This window comes from Martes martes (assembly GCF_963455335.1).
Source record: "Martes martes genome assembly, chromosome: 3".
Taxonomy (NCBI): domain Eukaryota; kingdom Metazoa; phylum Chordata; class Mammalia; order Carnivora; family Mustelidae; genus Martes; species Martes martes.
In genome coordinates, this window is record NC_137890.1 from 74,732,267 (window position 1) to 74,749,735 (window position 17,469).

At 43.4% G+C, this 17,469-nt stretch overlaps 1 long non-coding RNA gene across 1 annotated transcript in view; it reads right to left on the bottom strand.

The window, feature by feature from the left end:
- The window catches only part of LOC308339893, a 19,621-nt gene continuing 2,152 nt past the window's right edge, over positions 1–17,469 (bottom strand). Inside the window, exons 2-3 of the long non-coding RNA XR_013966568.1 lie at positions 3,928–4,103; positions 1–1,743 (exon numbers count right to left, since the gene is read on the bottom strand). This is a non-coding gene — a long non-coding RNA (uncharacterized lncRNA). The remainder of the gene's footprint in view (positions 1,744–3,927; positions 4,104–17,469) is intronic.

A 17,469-nucleotide genomic window follows, 5' to 3' on the forward strand; every position in this document is an offset into this window, starting at 1 on the left:
GGAACATTTTTCAGCTTTACCAAGGAAGGGAAATCTGCGACATGCCACGTGCAGAAGCTGGAGGACATGATGCTAAGTGAAATCAACCCATCACAAATGAAGAGATGCTCAGATGAGGTCCCCAGAGCAGGAAATTCATAGAGACAGAAAGGGAGGGGTGGTTGCCAGACTAGGGAGGAAAGGGGATGGGGAGTCCTTGATTCCTGGGGACAGAGTTTTGGTGTGGAAAGATGAAAAAGCTTTGGAGATGGATGGTGGCCTTGGTCACACTTGTGAATGTGTCTACGCATTTCATTTCACATAATGAGAACGTTAAGTTTTAGGTTATGTATATTTTAACACACACACACACACACACACACAGGAGACCATGCCAGCTGCCTGGCAGAGAGCAGTTTAGAAGGACAATGAGATGGGGAATAGAACAGACACGAAGCTTTTCAGTGGACCCGGTGAGAGGTGCCGCTTCATTAATCCCGATAGAGGGAAACATCCCCACCTCACGCTCACCAGGGGAATGCTCTTAGTTCTCCAGAATGTCTGGCTGGTGTTTGTCTCGGTGAGGACAGTGGTGGGTTCCCCATGTAGACCCACCGGGGGGCTGCCCTTGGTGTGAAGCCCACAGACAAGTGGAGTTTGAGTCATGGGCCTTTGAGGATGAAAGCAGGACTGCGGCTCCCATCTCCAGGGAATCCCCTGGGGCGAGTCCTTTCTAGGGTTTTCAGGCTTTGGCTCTGTAAATGTAAACGTGACCGTGACCGAATGAGGCTAGTTATGAGCAGGACCCAGCACGCGGTGGGCGTGGGAGAGATTTGGCTCCCCCACACTTCATCAGGCCTTCCTGGGTCTCCGTCCAGGAGGAAGATGCCCTCAGGGCAACATCTCTTTTCCCTCCCCCTTACTTTGGCCGCTCAAGGTGTGGGGTGTGTCCTGATGCTTGCTCTTTCCTGGGATGTTTTCACTGAGGAGCCTCCAAGGCTGGCCTCCTGGTGGGGAGGTGGTTATGAAAGGGGGGGGGACGTAAATACCTCTATGAGGCCTGTTCTTAAAGAAGAATAATGTTCTGATTCACAAACAAGCACGCTCCTAGGTCTTGCTAATTCCTTTCCCAACTGCGTCCCTCCCCATCCAAACAATACCACAAGGCTCTCTTTGTTTCAGCGATGGAGGATCTGGCAGAAAAGCACAGACCTAAGGAGTCTGTGCTTGCCTTTCCATTTCAGAAACCAAAGCATTTGTGCATCAAGGCCAAGGTCATGAAGAATGCAGGCCTTAATCACCAGATTTAGCAGGAAAGTGAGCAATCGGAGACAGTTCCCTGGGCTCCAGGCTCCGGTTGGGGGGTCCTCTTGATTGATTTGGCTGAGGAGACGGAGGCGTCTGAGGGCTTGAGTCCCTCACCAGCTGGTTCTCGGACCATAAGTAGGTCAAGTCACATCGGGGGCCTCAGTTTCTCTTCTGTGTCCAGGAGTCCTGCACCACCCACCCCAAGCAAGCTGGTCGTCCAGAGGTTTCTTGGAGAACCCTCACCTGAATCATTTCTCCCAGCTATGACATCCTGAGTCTGTCTCCAAAGGGACCTCACTTCCTCCACGTGCCAGGCGAATCCGAGTCTCCACGTGGATGCCCACGTTCCCAGGAGAGGGTGTGGGAAAGACCTGGCCAGGGAACTGGACAGAGGAGGGTTCAGAATTCTGAGCCAATGGCTTTGAGCTTTGTGTCATCTGAGCCCCAGTTCCTCACCTGGAAAATGGAGACAAAAGGCTATGTCTCAGGCCATCGGAAGGCTGAGAAATGACATGAGCACCCAGCAGAGTGCTGACACACAGCAGCCTTCAAGCCTAACAGCTAACAGCTCAGCCTATGGGGTCAGACAGACTTGGATTTAAATTCACTTCCATCACTTCTGGCTGGAGATCATGGGCAAGCAGGAAATAAGAATTATCATTATTATTGGTGATTGTTGGGGGTGGGATTTTGGCAATACGTAGAGGTTAAGAGGGGCTTCTTGTTTTCAAGCGGGTTTTGAGGACTATAGTCATAAATCACAGTGCATTACAGAGCTCTGAGTTACAAAGATAGGGCACAGGAAACTAAATCCAAAGGAGCAGAATTCGCTGGGAGTAGCGATTTTACTTACATAGATAATCCTTCTGCAGATAAGATCCAAAGCCCCTTCTAGCCATTAATCGTAGTGTCTTCTCTTGTGAAAAGATTGATTCAGCTCCTGGGTTCTATGCCCACAAGGTCAGGCTCCCAGGGCAAGCCCGAGAGCAGCCAGTTCAGAAGGAGTGAATTGATCCCAATAAACAAGGCAGGGTTCATACCTGGGGCCTCCCCCACCTGTGGTGTGGCTGTCCCCCAGGGGCTGGGGTTCCTACAGAGATACCTGTCTGGTCATCCAACCGCCCCCAGAGATGGCCAATCTGGAAGGTTAGGTGACCACCATGGAAGGATGTGGCTGCCGTCCACACCCAGAGAGCTATGCTTTGTTCCCCAGGAGATCAGGACCCTCCTCCCAGGTGAGTCCCCGGAAGACTTCCTCATACTCCAAAGCAGATTCTGATTCTGTAGATCTGGGGGAGAGCCTGAGGAGTGTGCCAATGCCTCTGGACCCAGAGCCCTCATCCGGGGAGACTGGCTCTTCCTTGAGAATCCCAGATGAGTCTGGGCAACCCAGAGGACTCTGAAGTTACTGCCACCATATTGCAAAGACCACTACGAGAGGTAGCTGGTTTCGCCCCATTCCCATCCTTGCCAGTTATACCTGATGTGACAATCGCAAGATCAAATTAAAGATGACATAAACCATTGAAATAGGATTGCAGAAAAGGCAATAAAAACCAATGTGAAAATCTCAGTCAATAAAAATAAAGACTGTTGAGATCGATGTCAGGAGGTAAGTATAAAAACCTGGGGTGGGGGGGATCCAGATGATTCTGCATTCCTATTGCTCCCCAGATGTCTTTAATTCCTGACAGCACAGTGTGGAGTGGGTATGACTTGCACAAGATCACGTGGCATTTGAGACAGTGGGGACTCACACTCAGAAGGATTAATCCAGGGGCACCCGGGTGGCTCAGTAGTTAAACATCTGCCTTCTGCCCAGGTCATGATCCCAGGGTCCTGGGATCAAGCCCCATGTCGGGCTCTCTGCTCAGTGGGGAGCCTGCTTCTCTCTCTCCCACTCTCCCTGCTTGTGTTCCCTTTCTCACTGTCTTTCTCTCTCTGTCAAATTAAAAAAATCTTAAAAAAAAAAAAATAAGCCTTAGGAATGCCTGGGTGGCTCAGTGGGTTAAAGCCTCTGCCTTCAGCTCAGGTCGTGATCCCAGGGTCCTGGGATCGAGCCCCGAATTGGGTTCTCTGCTCAGCAGGGAGCCTGCTTCCCCCTCTCTCTCTGCCTGCCTCTCTGTCTACTTGTGATCTCTGTCTGTCAAATAAATAAAATCTTAAAAAAAAAAAAAAAGCCTTAGTCCACAGAAAAAGGCTGGAAAAGGAATGGAACTGTGTATTTTTAAGGTAAAAATAAATACTGTCTCTGATATATGTACAATTTTTTTAAATCACTGGCTCCAACTGAATTGCACAGGAAGGATTCCCTTGTATCACCCCCAAAAGCAAGTTAATAACCCCCTGTATCATAATTTAGTACATCATTGGGTTTTGCTGTCACTACTGCTCCTTTATATCATTTGTAAATTTTTAAAAATCATGCAACAATGAACACTTTTTAGGCATAAGTTTTTTCGCTTATTGAACATATTTTATGATAATAGTAAAGAATAGGATATCTTCTTCAAAATGCCTTTCTAGATTTTGGTTAAGGACTACTTTTCTGCTTTCCAAAAGAGTAACATTTTCACTTCCTTAATATAAGTCTAACCCCCATAACTTATAAGTGACTTAAAATGACCAGCATTTTATTACCTCCTGTGGTTCTGAGTGTTGACCAGGGCTCAGCTGGCCGGTTCTTCTGCTGGTCTCACTTGGGATCTCTCCTTCAGCAGCGTAGTCAGTAAGGACCTGGGCACATCCTGAGACTTTGTTGTGAAATCTCCAGGCTTCTGGCAAATAAGCTGCTGAGCTAGGCACGGATAGGAAGGCTGAGAATTCAAAAGCGTGAGAAGGAAAGATTGCTTTTAAGATCAAACATTTCAATCTACTCCTTCTCCCTCACCCCCCACCCCAGGTGTGCGTGAGGGAGGAGGGATAAAGCATCAGAGCGCAAGTCAGAGCATGGGCCCAAACCCCAAAACATGGCTGGATTTCAAGGACATGGAAGTCCTTATTTAAGTTATGCCAAGAACCTTGCTCTAGCTAGAAATGAAGAGGATTCCAGCTTCCCCCTGAAGCAGTGGGAGTAGAACGCTTATGTGAAAGCTTTTGTTCTGAATTCGTTCTGATACCCGCATCAGGGTGTGCAGTTAATAATTACTACTTTCTTTTTTAAACACCACTTCAGCAGAGCTGGCACGGAGACCAAATGTATAAATAACCCTTCTGAAGGCACAACAAAGCCTGGGCTGTGACCTCCAGGGAGGAATCAATATTTCCAATGAGGCACTTCTGGAAACATAATTCTCTCTTATCAGCCGGGCCCCATCCCCACCCTCTGCCATGTCGTTCCCTCCACATTCCACACCTCCCCTTCGCCAGTGTCCTCCCACTTCCCACCTCCCAACAAAAGAGCAGAAGCTCAAATATAATTGCAGAAGGTCTCCAGCAGCACGCCATGGCATGGCTCTCAGTGACAACTTCTGGAAGGAATGTAGGACTTCACAGAGGGCTCTGGCATCCGCCCTCCATTTAGAAGTCAGCAGTGGCTTAAGAATGCCATGGGAAGAGTTCCCATGATTAACCCATCAAAAAATCATCTCTCCCCGCTGTCCCCCACCCCATGCTGACCCAAAATTCTCCCTGGGTGTTAGAAGGGCAGAGAAAAGATGGAAACAAGTTATGGGGGGTGGGGAGACAGTCATGAGATGGGGAGAAGATCTGTGGCCCTTATGGTGAGGCCACGTCAGTGATGACCACACGTGGCTGCACCCCTCTGAGCCCCAGCGATGGCCACCTTGGCTGCTATCCTGCTGAAGGCTTTCTTCTTGGGCGGACCCAATGTGAATGGTTCTAGTGGTTCCAATAACACCAGCTTGTGGAAACCCCAAACCTGCCCACCCTCCAGCCCTTAGTGAAGTACTTTATCATAAAACCACAACAGCACTCAAATTGTTGTATCTAATATAGATGCAATGTTCCAGCTATGCATTAAAGTTATTTATCCCCAGTTGGCGGAGGAGTACAACACCATGTCCAATGTAACTGCTGACAAATGGCAAGGCCAAGGTTTCACCTACCAGCAAACCCAGGCTCTTTTTCACCATGCCAGGTGGCCTCTGTTTGGGAAACATGCCAAGCGAAGAGAATTGCTCAGGGTCTCCCCATCTAAGAAAGCTGTGATCATACCCTGTCATTTGAGTTTGTCCGTGTTCCCTGGGGACAGCAGCAGACACTGGGAGTCACTGCAAAGTAGGTGTTGCTCAGAGCCCACCATCAAAACGGAGCTGTATTGAAGCAATAGTCTAGAAAGAATGTTGTTTACCTCGTTTTCCTGACCCTGTGCCCTATTCTGGCGGCAATCAGCAAAGTCAGGTCATCGGTTTTAGGTAGGGACTCTTAGCAGTCCTCAGCAAGGGTCCCTAGCCATCACCCTTCACAGGGTGATGAAGGATTGGTGAGCATGATGGAGTTTGCGCTGTGGACTGAGTTCTACTAATTGCCATGCAACCTACTCAACCACAACTGTACACAGCAAACTCCAGTGATATGGGCGCTTCGCCATTTACTTGGCGTTTGTTTTCTCAGGAGGGTTTAGCGGAAACAGCCTGTGTTTGTCAGCCCCTCAAGGGGGCATTGAACAGAATCTTGAAGAATGAAAAGGAGTTCATTAGGAAAAATATTCTCTCTTTAAGGATAGTAATTGTATCTTACTTATCCTCCCAACACGGCCCTTTCTAGAGATACTCCACCAGTACTGAATGAACAAATGAATGAATGAAGAATGAATGAATGAGTGAAAGAAAACCTGTCTGCATTGGTGCGTCTCACACTTTAGTACACATCAAAATCACCTGGAGATTGTCAAAGTCAGGTAGCTGGTTCCCAGGCCCACAGTTTCTGAATCAGTAGATCTCTGAAGGGGCCCGGGAAATACCATTTCTCACAAGCTTCCAGAGGCTGCTGCTGGTCCACAGACCCTACTCTGAGTAGCACTGGTTTACGTCATATCTTCTCTCGAGTTTATGCCCAGAAGTCAGAAAATACTCAGAGAAAAGTATTTCGAGGGAACCTGGATCAGGAGATGAATAATATCGGATCTTTGTATATTGTTTGACAATTTCAAAAATATTTTAATACATCTTCCTTGATCCCTGCAAGCCTGTGACACCATTACCCCATTTTACAGAGGAAAAAGCAAGGGTCCGGAGAATCAAAATTAATTGCCCTAGGAACCACAGCAGGTAAAATAGGAAGTTAGGAAATATATACAGGTCCCCTGATTCTCACTATGAAGCTATGTCCTCCCCACTGAACACAGAATTTTTAGCATCAAGTAAACAGTAATATAAAGATTACCTCATGATTTTTGGTATGGCCTTCCTAGCAGTGTTTTTGAGAAGGAAAGGAAGTTTGGAGATTATAATTCACTTTAAGCAAGACATAGTCCCATATTCAGTTTAACAACAATAATAAATTACTATTTGATTGTTATTACATAAATAACATACCACAATATTATTGTTTTAGCTATCACTTCTGGTTCAGCAGCTAAGAGTATGAACTCTGGAGACAGACCTCCTACACTCTAATCCCAGCTCTACCATCCATTGCTGTGTGACTTTGGACAAGTTATTTGACCTCTCTTGCCTCAGTTTCCTTATCTATGAAAGATATAGAAGAACAATACCAGTACTTAATCATAGGATCTTTCATGGGAACTAAATGAGTCAATATATGTTGAGCCGCTTGACATACATGGTAAGCTCTATATCCGTGTAGGTGTGTACATGTTATTACCTATTGTATCATTACCACTGACAAAATGCACTGAAGGTATTTAGCCTTTAGGCTGGGGTCAAGTGGGAGCTATGGGAAGCCATAACTCAGGGTGAGACTCCTGGGTGTTGAGGCTCAGTTTTCTGATCCAGAATTCTCTTTCTCCAAAACAAGATAGAATCCCTCCATCCCCAAGACCAGAGAAGAAGAATTCTTGAAAAGGAATATCAAGGAAAAATTTGCAGAGCAACCCAGACCCAGCCCTTGTCTTGGAGGCAGGAAGAGCCCAAAGGTCCCCGGGGGAAGGAGTGTGGGACCGCCAGGGGAGCAAGATGGGAAATGCTGGGCAGCCTTGCTGGCTCCGCACCCCATCCCTTTACCCACCTCCCCCAACTCCCTGCCTGTGTATGTACACTTGGCTGGGTCACCCGGGTTTGGGGCTGTTACAATATCATTTCCAAGAAGGCACCGAGACTGAAAATTAGGCAGCTGGGGAATGCAACCCGGAGTGGCCAATGCTGCCACCAAGGGCACGCCCCTGGTCCGAGCGGGGTGTCGCGCAAACCCCAGGTACGCGACTCTGGGAAGTTACTTCCCCAGGTTGATTGAGCCCCTCCGGTACTCACTTAGCCCTGGGGACCTTCTGCTCATCATTAGTGCTCCAACCAGCACATCCTTTCCATTGTCAACTGGGCTCCTGCACTGATCTCTCCTTTGCAGCTCTCCTGGCGGCTGTGTGTGCTGCCCCCCTCAGGAAACCCAGGGGTCATTTGTCATGGGATTAAGGACAGAATTCACCACACCATTGTGCCCCTCTCCTCAGGAGCCTGACTCCTGTTCAGTACAGTATCTTCAGGCCATAAAAATGATTCAATAAATAGCATTATTTTGTGACAGAAACCCTTAAGCCAGTGAGGCAAGATGTTCATGAAAGTGTCTAACGACAGAATGGAAATTCTGGAATCTACAGGAGTACATCGCAGATCCAGCTTCTTTCTACGGACACCTTAGACACTCAAGTACTTTGAACGTGAAGGGTCAGCTCTAACCCGGCCTCCTCTCACTAGAATATTTTAGACAATTGGCAAAAATAAGAAATCTCTATTCTTATTGGGATAATGGAATAATAAGCTTTGCTATTCATACAACTTAATTTATAAAAGAAATTCCATTTGCGCAAAGCCTGAACTTGTAACATATCTGTCACTAAAAGTATGATTCATAAGCAGTCTAACGCAAAATGTAGCTGTGTTGCTGTTCTTCTTGTACATAATATTCTATCAGCAGTAACCAAAACGATATCTTAAAGTTATGGCAGCTTTTAAACATAGCTTCATAAAAATTTTGCTATAATTGTATTTTTTCATTACTGAGGCAAAGTATAAAACCTGAACACCCTCAATCCCATGAGATGCTGACACACTAGGGAAAATGCATTTCTACTCACTACCACATAAATTGGAATAAACACAAACTGCACTTTTGCACGATAATAATTTTAGAAAATAGAAATGCTGTTCATATTTAAGATCCCAGTAAGTATTCACTGAGACAAAATAAATGCAACACTGAGAATAGAACTTTGGTAAAATGACCATTTTATTATATAAGATTTTCCTAGAAGTGTTTTAATTACTTTATTATTAAAACAGCCTTTCTTTCTTTCTTTTTCTTTTTTCTTCCTTCCTTCCTTTCCTTTCCTTTCCTCTCTCCCTTCCTCCCTCTTTTCTTTTTTCTTTCCTTCCTCCCTCCCTCTTTCCTCCCTCCTTCCCTTCCTCCCTCTCTTTCTTCCTTCTTTTTCTTTCTTTCCTTCCTCCTCTCCTTTTCTTTCTTTTTCTCTTTCTTTCTTTCCTTCTTTCTGTTTCTCTCTTCCCTTTAGTAGGCCTCGAGCCCAATGAAGGGCTTGAACTCCCTACCCTGAGATCAAGACCTGATCAAGAGCTGGTATCAAGAGTCAGATGCTTAACCAACTGAAACACCCAGCCATCACTTCTTTGTTTTTTTAAAAATAAGTTTATTGATATATAGTATTGGTACATACCATAACTCTTACATACCATAAAATCACTCTATTTTAAGTGCATTATTCAATGAGTTTTAGTAAAGGACACAGAGTTGTGCGACCATCACCACAATCTAATTTTAGACCATTTCCATTACCCTAAAAAAAAACCCAAATCCTTTTCCTTTGATAATTATTCCCCATTCTCACCCCTGCCCTAAGCAACCATTAATCGACTTTTGGTTTCTATAGATTTGCTCTTTGGGGATAATTCATATAAATGGAGAAACATAAGTGTTCTGTTGTGTCTGGCTTCTTGCACCAAATGGAATGTTTCTGAGTTCATCTGTGTTGTAGCATGGATCGGTACCATTCTTTAGTTGATGGGTATTGATGGGCATTTGGGTTATTTCTACATATGGACTATTGTGAATAATACTGCTATGAACATTCACATACAAGTCTTTGTGTGGACATGTGTTTTAATTTCTCTTGGTTAGTACCTAACCAACGGAATTTTGGGATCCTATGTTAAGTCTATGTTTAACTTTTAAAGAAACTCTTCAACTGTGTTCCACAATAGTCACACCACCAGCAATTTATAAAGGCTACCAATTTCTCCATATCCCTGTTGACACTTGGTATTTCTAATTCTAGCCATCGCAGTGGGGTGAGAAGTGGGATCTCATTGTGATTTTGATTTGTATTTCTCCTTCAATTTTAAAAATCTTTATATTCACCCAAGGTCAACATTGAAAACTTTTTATGCTTCTTTTTGATCAAAAAAGTCAATGACTTTGAAGTCAATGACTCTGTTGCCTTGAAATGGTGGCAACTGAAAGATGTATAAAAAGCCATAGGCTACTTGTCATCAAGATTCACTTAATCAGAGAAGACTAAGACAACGAAGCCATATAGTATGCTCAATGTATAAGAAAAATAAATTCAACTGAAAGAAAATGAGGAAGATTACTTTTATAACCCAGTTTTAAATCACATTATCAACAAAAAAATAAAAAGGTGGTAGAAAAAGATCAATTTGGGATCGAGGAAAATTCAGCCAATACAGTCTAATCTACTGCTAGTCCCAGACGGCTTGTCCGGGTCTTTTCTGGGAATGACACACTTACTTTTCATAGATCTGTTTTCCATGTATGACTTTTATAGCTAACGTTCGTCGAGCAATCCTCAGTGCCAGGAACTGACCACTTTGCATGTGTGTCATGTGTATTTTTTAAATGTTCACAAGTCCACATAGAAAATAGTTTTGCTCTCCCCATGTAAGAGACGATGAAACTGCTCTACAGGGTAACGTGAGTGAGGGCACACAATGCTCAAACCAGCGGGACCTGAGGCCCCAGCTCCTGGTTTGCACTCCTGCTGCTGAGCCTTATGGGTAACTGGAGCTTGGCCATGTGGCTCTCCAGGTGTCCTTACACATGTAGAATTAATTCCTTGTTGCCCTGTGTTTCCTTCTCTGGCTTTGTTGCATTAACAGCGTGAATGTGTTTCTCAGCTTGTTTTATCCTTTCGTCCTTACCATCGGTGTGCAAGCCCTCTAGTCACACTGGATGTCCAGGAAGTGAGGAAGGCCTGGCTGACCCAGACTTTGGTTAAGACGAAGGTCCCATTAGACCAACTCTTAACTTGGCAGCTCTCTCCCCCATTCCAGAAAGCAGGTGAGTGAGAGGCCAATTATAAAAAGAATAATTTCAAATCCATTCTAATTGGTAAAAAAATATTATTAAATGAGTGAAATCAGTGCCAACTTCTGTGACTTGCGCTCTTATTAATATAAACTTAGGCCTATCAGTGTGTCATGATATAATGGTTGAGTGTGAAAGGGCTATTAGGAAAGTCAAAGGCTATCAATTATAGACTATAAGTGATGTATCATAAATGTGAGGCACACATACCTTTTTGTTATCCCCCATTACTCTGTTGCATGCCTCGCATTTATGATGCATCCTTCTAGGCTATAATAAAATTATAGTTATAATTACATGTGGATCTATTTTATGGTGTCAGGGTTTTGGTTTTTGTTTTTTTTTTCCCTCTGAGCATTAATACCCAAACCTTTGACTGAGCCAGTCACAAAATTCATCAATTATGTACAGAACATTAAAGAAATGGTTAGACTAGATTTTCTACTGGGCTGTGACCTTCCTGCCTTAGAGGTAGCAAGGTTAACCCAATGTTACACATGTGTGATCATTTGATAATCTTTTTAAATAATGATAATGATTATAGGGTATGTAGGTTGCAATTATAGAGTCCATAATGTAGTAATTAATACAAGGAATCAAAGACCTCGTTACTACTCCTTTATGAGACAGACTTTGTGATATTTTTCATATATTTTTTAGACTCTCTGCAGGTCTCGTTCAGTAATTGTAAATCATGAGAGTCACAAGTATACTACTTAGCATGGAAGTTTGCTTCAATAAAAGATGCCTACCTCAGCCGAACTTCCCATAGTGATTGAGAAAGATTCCTCCTAAAACCATAATAAGATACCTAGAGGTCTCTTATTAAGCGCTCTCAACTCAAAGCAAGAAAAAAAAAAAAAAAAAAAGTAAGGGAAGCCTCTACAAGATACAAAGTCTTGCCCCAAACCTCATGTACTTCAACCAAGAGAGTTCACTTTCTCTTATTTCAGAGACCATTAGAAAGGCTTAGCTGTGTACTCTGTAGCCCACAACTCTTCAGCAAATACTTAATGTATACTAAAGGTATGCAGTTTGGTGCTAGAACCAATTGGCAAGGGTACGGTCCCTCCCTCTAAGGTGCTGGCAATGCAGAAGGCAGGAAATGCCAAGTATTCAGGCAACCATATTGGGAGGCAGAGGAAAAAGAAAAGCCACAGAATAAGCATACATAAAATGACAGGGGTCAGAAGGGAGAAATTCACCCAGTTGGATTAAGTAAGGGAAGGCTTCATGGAAGAGGTGGCATTTGGTCTAGGGCTGGAAAGATGGCTCTGTTCCAGGAAAAAGGTAGGGCAAAAACAGGTACAGAAGCAGAACAGCACAAAATATGGTTAGGGAACAGCAAGTAGTCATTTAGCTGCTTGGCAGTGGTGGAAGAAGAGAGAGTTGGAGCTATAATGATGTTTGGTGGCACTGATAGAAAGGTGTTGTGAGAAAATCCACCTGAGGTATGTACAGGTAGGAAATGCAGACCAGTGGACTCCGTAGAGACTGGAATCAGAAAGTTAGACATGAAAGCTTCTACCCTTTTTCACCAAGCCCCACGATCTCCTATTTTTCTGCATGGTTTTTTCCGCATGTCTGTTTTATTCTCCTGCCTCTCTCTGCATACCAGCTCAGCTGCAGGAAAACTCCAGTGTGCATTGCTGGCCTGACTCATAAAATAAACAACTTTATAAGACTTTTTGTTTGAGTGACGTGTTGCAGGAGTAGGTTCAGCTGCAATATAAGAGCTTGTTTCTCTTGTACAGTCAGTAAATCCAGAAGCACCGTCTGCTGGCGTATAAGGGCCCAGGTTCCTTCTATCTCATTGCTCTGCCATGCACGCTTTCCATTCCAGGAGCCCCTCATGCTCCAGGATGCCAACCAAGCTCCAGCCATCCTGTCCACCTTTCAGCTGGCAGAAAGCAGGAAGGAGAGGAAGAGCACACTCTCCTTCTAACAGAACTTTCTGGAAGTTGCACATACCACAGCTGATTTTTTTAGTGTGGCCATGTGATATGCCATGGAAGAGTGAAAAGAATGTTATTAATAATTATACTGGGATAATAGGCATATACGAGGACTCCTCGGGACTATGGGATAAGTCACATGGGAGTAGGTATACATATATTCCACTGGCCAGAACTCGGTCACGTGGCCACACCTATTTGTTGGGGAGGCTACATACACTGTCCTTACTCTGTGCAACTATGTGCCCAGCTAAAACCTGGGAAAGAGCAGAATGAATATGCAATTAGTATCTCCTGCTACATGTGACATCCAGCAAATGTCCCAGTCAGAATGTGCAAGTTGTCACAGTCTGTGGACTGGATTCCTGCAGGGCAGTCTTCTCCTCTGGTCCAATCAGCTGTTGAACAGGAAGAAGGAATGAGGACAGGACTTTTGTTCTGCAAGGCTCCCCTATGGGGGTCTGAGGAAGGGGCATGGGCAGGGCAAGCAAACTGACTCACCTGTCAACTCCAGTAGGTTTTAGATCCATGCAGAGGGTGGTAAATGCTAGAGCAGAACCTCACAATCCAATTCAGCAGGTGGGACGAGGAAAACTGTCACAAGGAAAGTGTGCAGGTGGAGCTTTCCTAAAATAAGGTTAGCCTGGCTGTGCTGTGAGGGCTGATTTGGAATAAGGACAGATGGAGGGTAGAAGTCCCCTAAGTAACCCTTGCATTAGGCCAGGTAAGACTGAACTTGATTTTGAGCAGAACGCTAGAAAGTGGGGAGAAATATAAAGCTAGGTAAGCAACTATAGCAACAAGAAGGGGATGTCAGCAGTATAATGGTGAAAGAAAAGTAAGAAAACCTATGACAAGTAGAAATTGCAAATTCAAAAAACAGTGCATTTTGGTACAGTGGTATTCGATACAGGTATGACTACAGCATCGTGTAATAATGTATAGTCATAATGATGCCCTCGTTCTTAAAAAAAATTCGTTATACCATGTTTCAGAATGCAATACTTTGTAATAAGTTATATAAAATACTTTTATTCAAAATGCTAAGACACTTTGTGTTCATTTGAGAGGTATGAATAGGCATCTGGAAGATTCTCTTAGACAAAACATCTTATTTCCCAAATAATAATTACATGAGTCTTCGTTGTACCCGAAGCAAACATGTTGTCAAATGCATAGTATCATAAGCACTTAGATGTGTAGATTACACTCACACTTCTGACTGTCAGATAGAAACCATGACTCTGGAAACCCAAGTTCAGCATTCTAAAACCTCAACCACGTGAATGTATAAAACTCTTTCAGAAAAAGTCAAGCCACCTATTTATCACAGAAATGCGGTTGAGGCCTTCCTATGATCAGCAAGACACTCAACATCAGTTCTAGGTAAATCATACCTATCGAGAAGTGTGAGTTTCCAATTGAGAGGCTAGAGCTGACCTGACTCTCTTTCCCAAGATCAAGAGTTGGGTCCTTGAACAGAAAATATGGATACTAGAATGATCAGAGCATGAAGGACATATGCAGAAATCTATAGCCATGTTTTTTTGCTCAAATAGAGAAACAATACACAACTAGTTATGCCCAGTACTAAGTTCTAAATTTAGAGAAACACATGTATGGAAACCCAAGAGGGGGCCTCTTTGGTCATTTTGAAAAACAACTGGTGGTTGAAAGTAAAATACACACAAAGAAACTTCTAGAAATCTGAGCCCCTGCATCTGACTGCTGAAGCATTCCTCCATTTCTAGTGGAGATTTTTTTCCCTCACATCCCTTACAGATTATTTTTGACTTAGCCAAGCAGGGAGTCTATTTTAAAGCTCCCAATTCGAAAATCATGGAAGCTTTATAACGTCCTCCACCTGCACCTCTTTTTAGGAACACAATCCTTTATTCTCTAAAGGATGAAAACCTCCAGCATATAACAACTTTGTTAAGCTGTCACTATCAATAGAGGAAAAAAAAATAACAGTTGACAAAGAAGAAACAAATTGCATCTTCGAATAAGTTTTCTTAAAGCTGTTGTTAAAAGCTATAACCTCTGATGTTAACTAAATTTAACCCATTCTGACCCTTGTGGTGGCCCTTAACCTCTTCTTTCTTCTGCTTCCTGTGGCTGCTAGAGAAAACGGGCCCAGTCCTTGGAAAAGCGTTCTCTGTAGCACACAAAAGGCCCAGCCTTCCTGCTACCCCGCCAGGAGGCCCTGGATCGACCGAGGGGTCAGCACCTGTGCAGAGAAGCAGGTGACAAGGGACTGCCTTCATCCTTCCCCAGCAAGCTGTAAGAGTGGCCAGCCTTCAGCCACCACGCTGTGGTTTCAAGCATTCAAGCCCCCGCAGTTCAGGTTTTCTTTGTGAACACAGACTTTACACAAATTAATCTATTGCTGTTCAACTGACTGTAAAATTAATAGATTTACTGTTGCAAAAAAAAAAAAAAGGAAGAAAAAAGAAAAACTGGAGAGCTTTCACTTCCACTTTGGTAAGGTCACGCATGCGTCCTAAGCTGCCAACAAAAAAGCTTTGGAAATCTTTGCAGCAGAACCGAGCAACTTTCAGGGAGGGGACAGGAGCAGCCAGAGCCGTACAGTGGGACGTCTTCCCGATACAGGAAGAATGTAGAACTCTGCACTGGAGATGCTTCTCGACACAGTACAAATTTGTTGTATTGTGAACATTATATTGGTGGCCAGTCCTGCCTTCCTTGAAGGGCCTTGTCACTAGCAGATCTCATGTGTTTTAAAAACATTATTGGGTTTTACTTAAAATGTGAAATGCTAATAACTTGGTTCTGTTTTGCTCCGAGTTACACAGTAGTACACATTGTACATGCTTTAAGGTTTCTTATGCTAGCTCTCTATATTTCTTCAGGACACTCCGCAACGGTGATGGAAATCCTTTTCATTAAGGGTTTCAAAATGATGAAAGTTAACTGAATCACCCCCCAAATTTACTACCTTCGAAATGGTAACACATGGCTCTGTTGTTTTTCCAATGGAGACTTTTGAACCTATTTTCTGCTTCATTCAGTTGCACAAGACTTTTCACGGAAGATAAATGGACATTCCATGTAGAACTACTCTTTCATTTCGCAGACATGAAAGCTTTTCAAAAAATGTGTTACAATGTCATTCATTTTAAATTAATTTATTTTGCTCATTCACAACCACCATCACGTTTTAATAATTGGTGCCATCATTTTTTGCCAAGAGGAATGATTAGTCTGGAGTCTAATGTTATGAGAAATTTTGCCCATGGCAAATGTATCCTGAATCTAGTAACAGTTGAGAGGACAGGAAGGGTTTTAACACAGATGTGGTCACCAGATGTCCTCCAGCTTCTGGGGAATTGGCACAAGCAGCCACATGATGGATTTAGGTCGTAGGAAGAAATTCCCTCAGTCTTGTGAAACATTGAAATAGGCTACTTAAGGAAAGCTAAATCTCCCTGCCTAGAGTTTTCTTTTCTTTTCTTTTTTTAAAGTGTGTGGATGCTTACGTGTTTGGAATAGATTAATCACAGTCCTGCCTGAGGAAAAACAGTGGAGATTCCATAAGAAGGCTTCCAGCTTTCATGTGTTATGATAATGGACACATGGTATTGGGCTGAGGGTAACTTCAGGATGTTTTGAGAAGTTATCCCACAATCCGCCATAGCTCCCCACACTCCCTGCTTTCCATGTCCCTGCTGACAAGCTTGTAAACATAGAGACTAAGGCGAGCATGGACCCTCTGTCAGCTAGATTTAGTTTGGTACTGCATAGCATCTCACATACAACAGACTGCAATTTCCCTATTTTAGCAAAACTGTCCTGATAAGAGCTTACAGTCTAATGTTGGACAGGGTATGTAAAACTAGCTATAATCATGAACAACTAGTTGTTGAGGAATACGATGAGTATGTGAAGCCACACAGGCTTTGACTCATCTATGTAACTTCAAAACAAACACAGGGTTTGATTAGTGTTAGATCAGCCTCTTAAAGTAACTGTTGTAGTGATCGTGGCATCATGAAGATACATCCAAGTGTTAAAAACTTTTTAAAGAAATCACCCATAGAGTAACAACTCTTGGAACATTGAAATTGTATCTCAATGAACTAGGCTAAGACTGTGTCTAATGGGCCTCCCTGGTCCAAAGGTGGGGAGAGGGGACTTTGGAAGCTAAACAGGTAAGGGAGGGGGGAACAGAATATTTCCTTTAATCCTTCAAGAGAGAAAAACACCAATATATGCATTGTGTGAGAAACCATGTGATTTGGGGACCAACCATGGAAATTAACATGGAATTTATTCTGTGGAGGAAAATGTACAAGTTTTAGAGTCACATGGATTTGAGTCTTACTGAGTCACATTTCTATATTTTGGGGTGGATTTTTTGTTTGTTTGCTTTTGTTTTTGTAAATTATAGGTATAAACAATAGCCACTGGGAAAGCTTTGTAAATTTCCAAAAGTTCTGTACTATGCATGTATTCAATTAGTTTACAGAGGATTTGTGCCATAGTATAATACTTCCCCTAAACCAAGAAGTTGAGGCCATATATACAGGAAGGGGATCCAAAAGATCCAGTTGCCTGCTTTACTATCTTTACACAAGGGCCTTCAAAATCCACCACAAAGGAGCTGAATCCAAGACTCTCAATGACTCTTTAAAAGCTGCCGTGTCCCATCTCAGCTGGAGGTCAAAGCAGAGTTCAAGGTAAGAGATTTTTTAAAAATATATCTTTGAGGGCATGTCTTCTGTGCACCTTG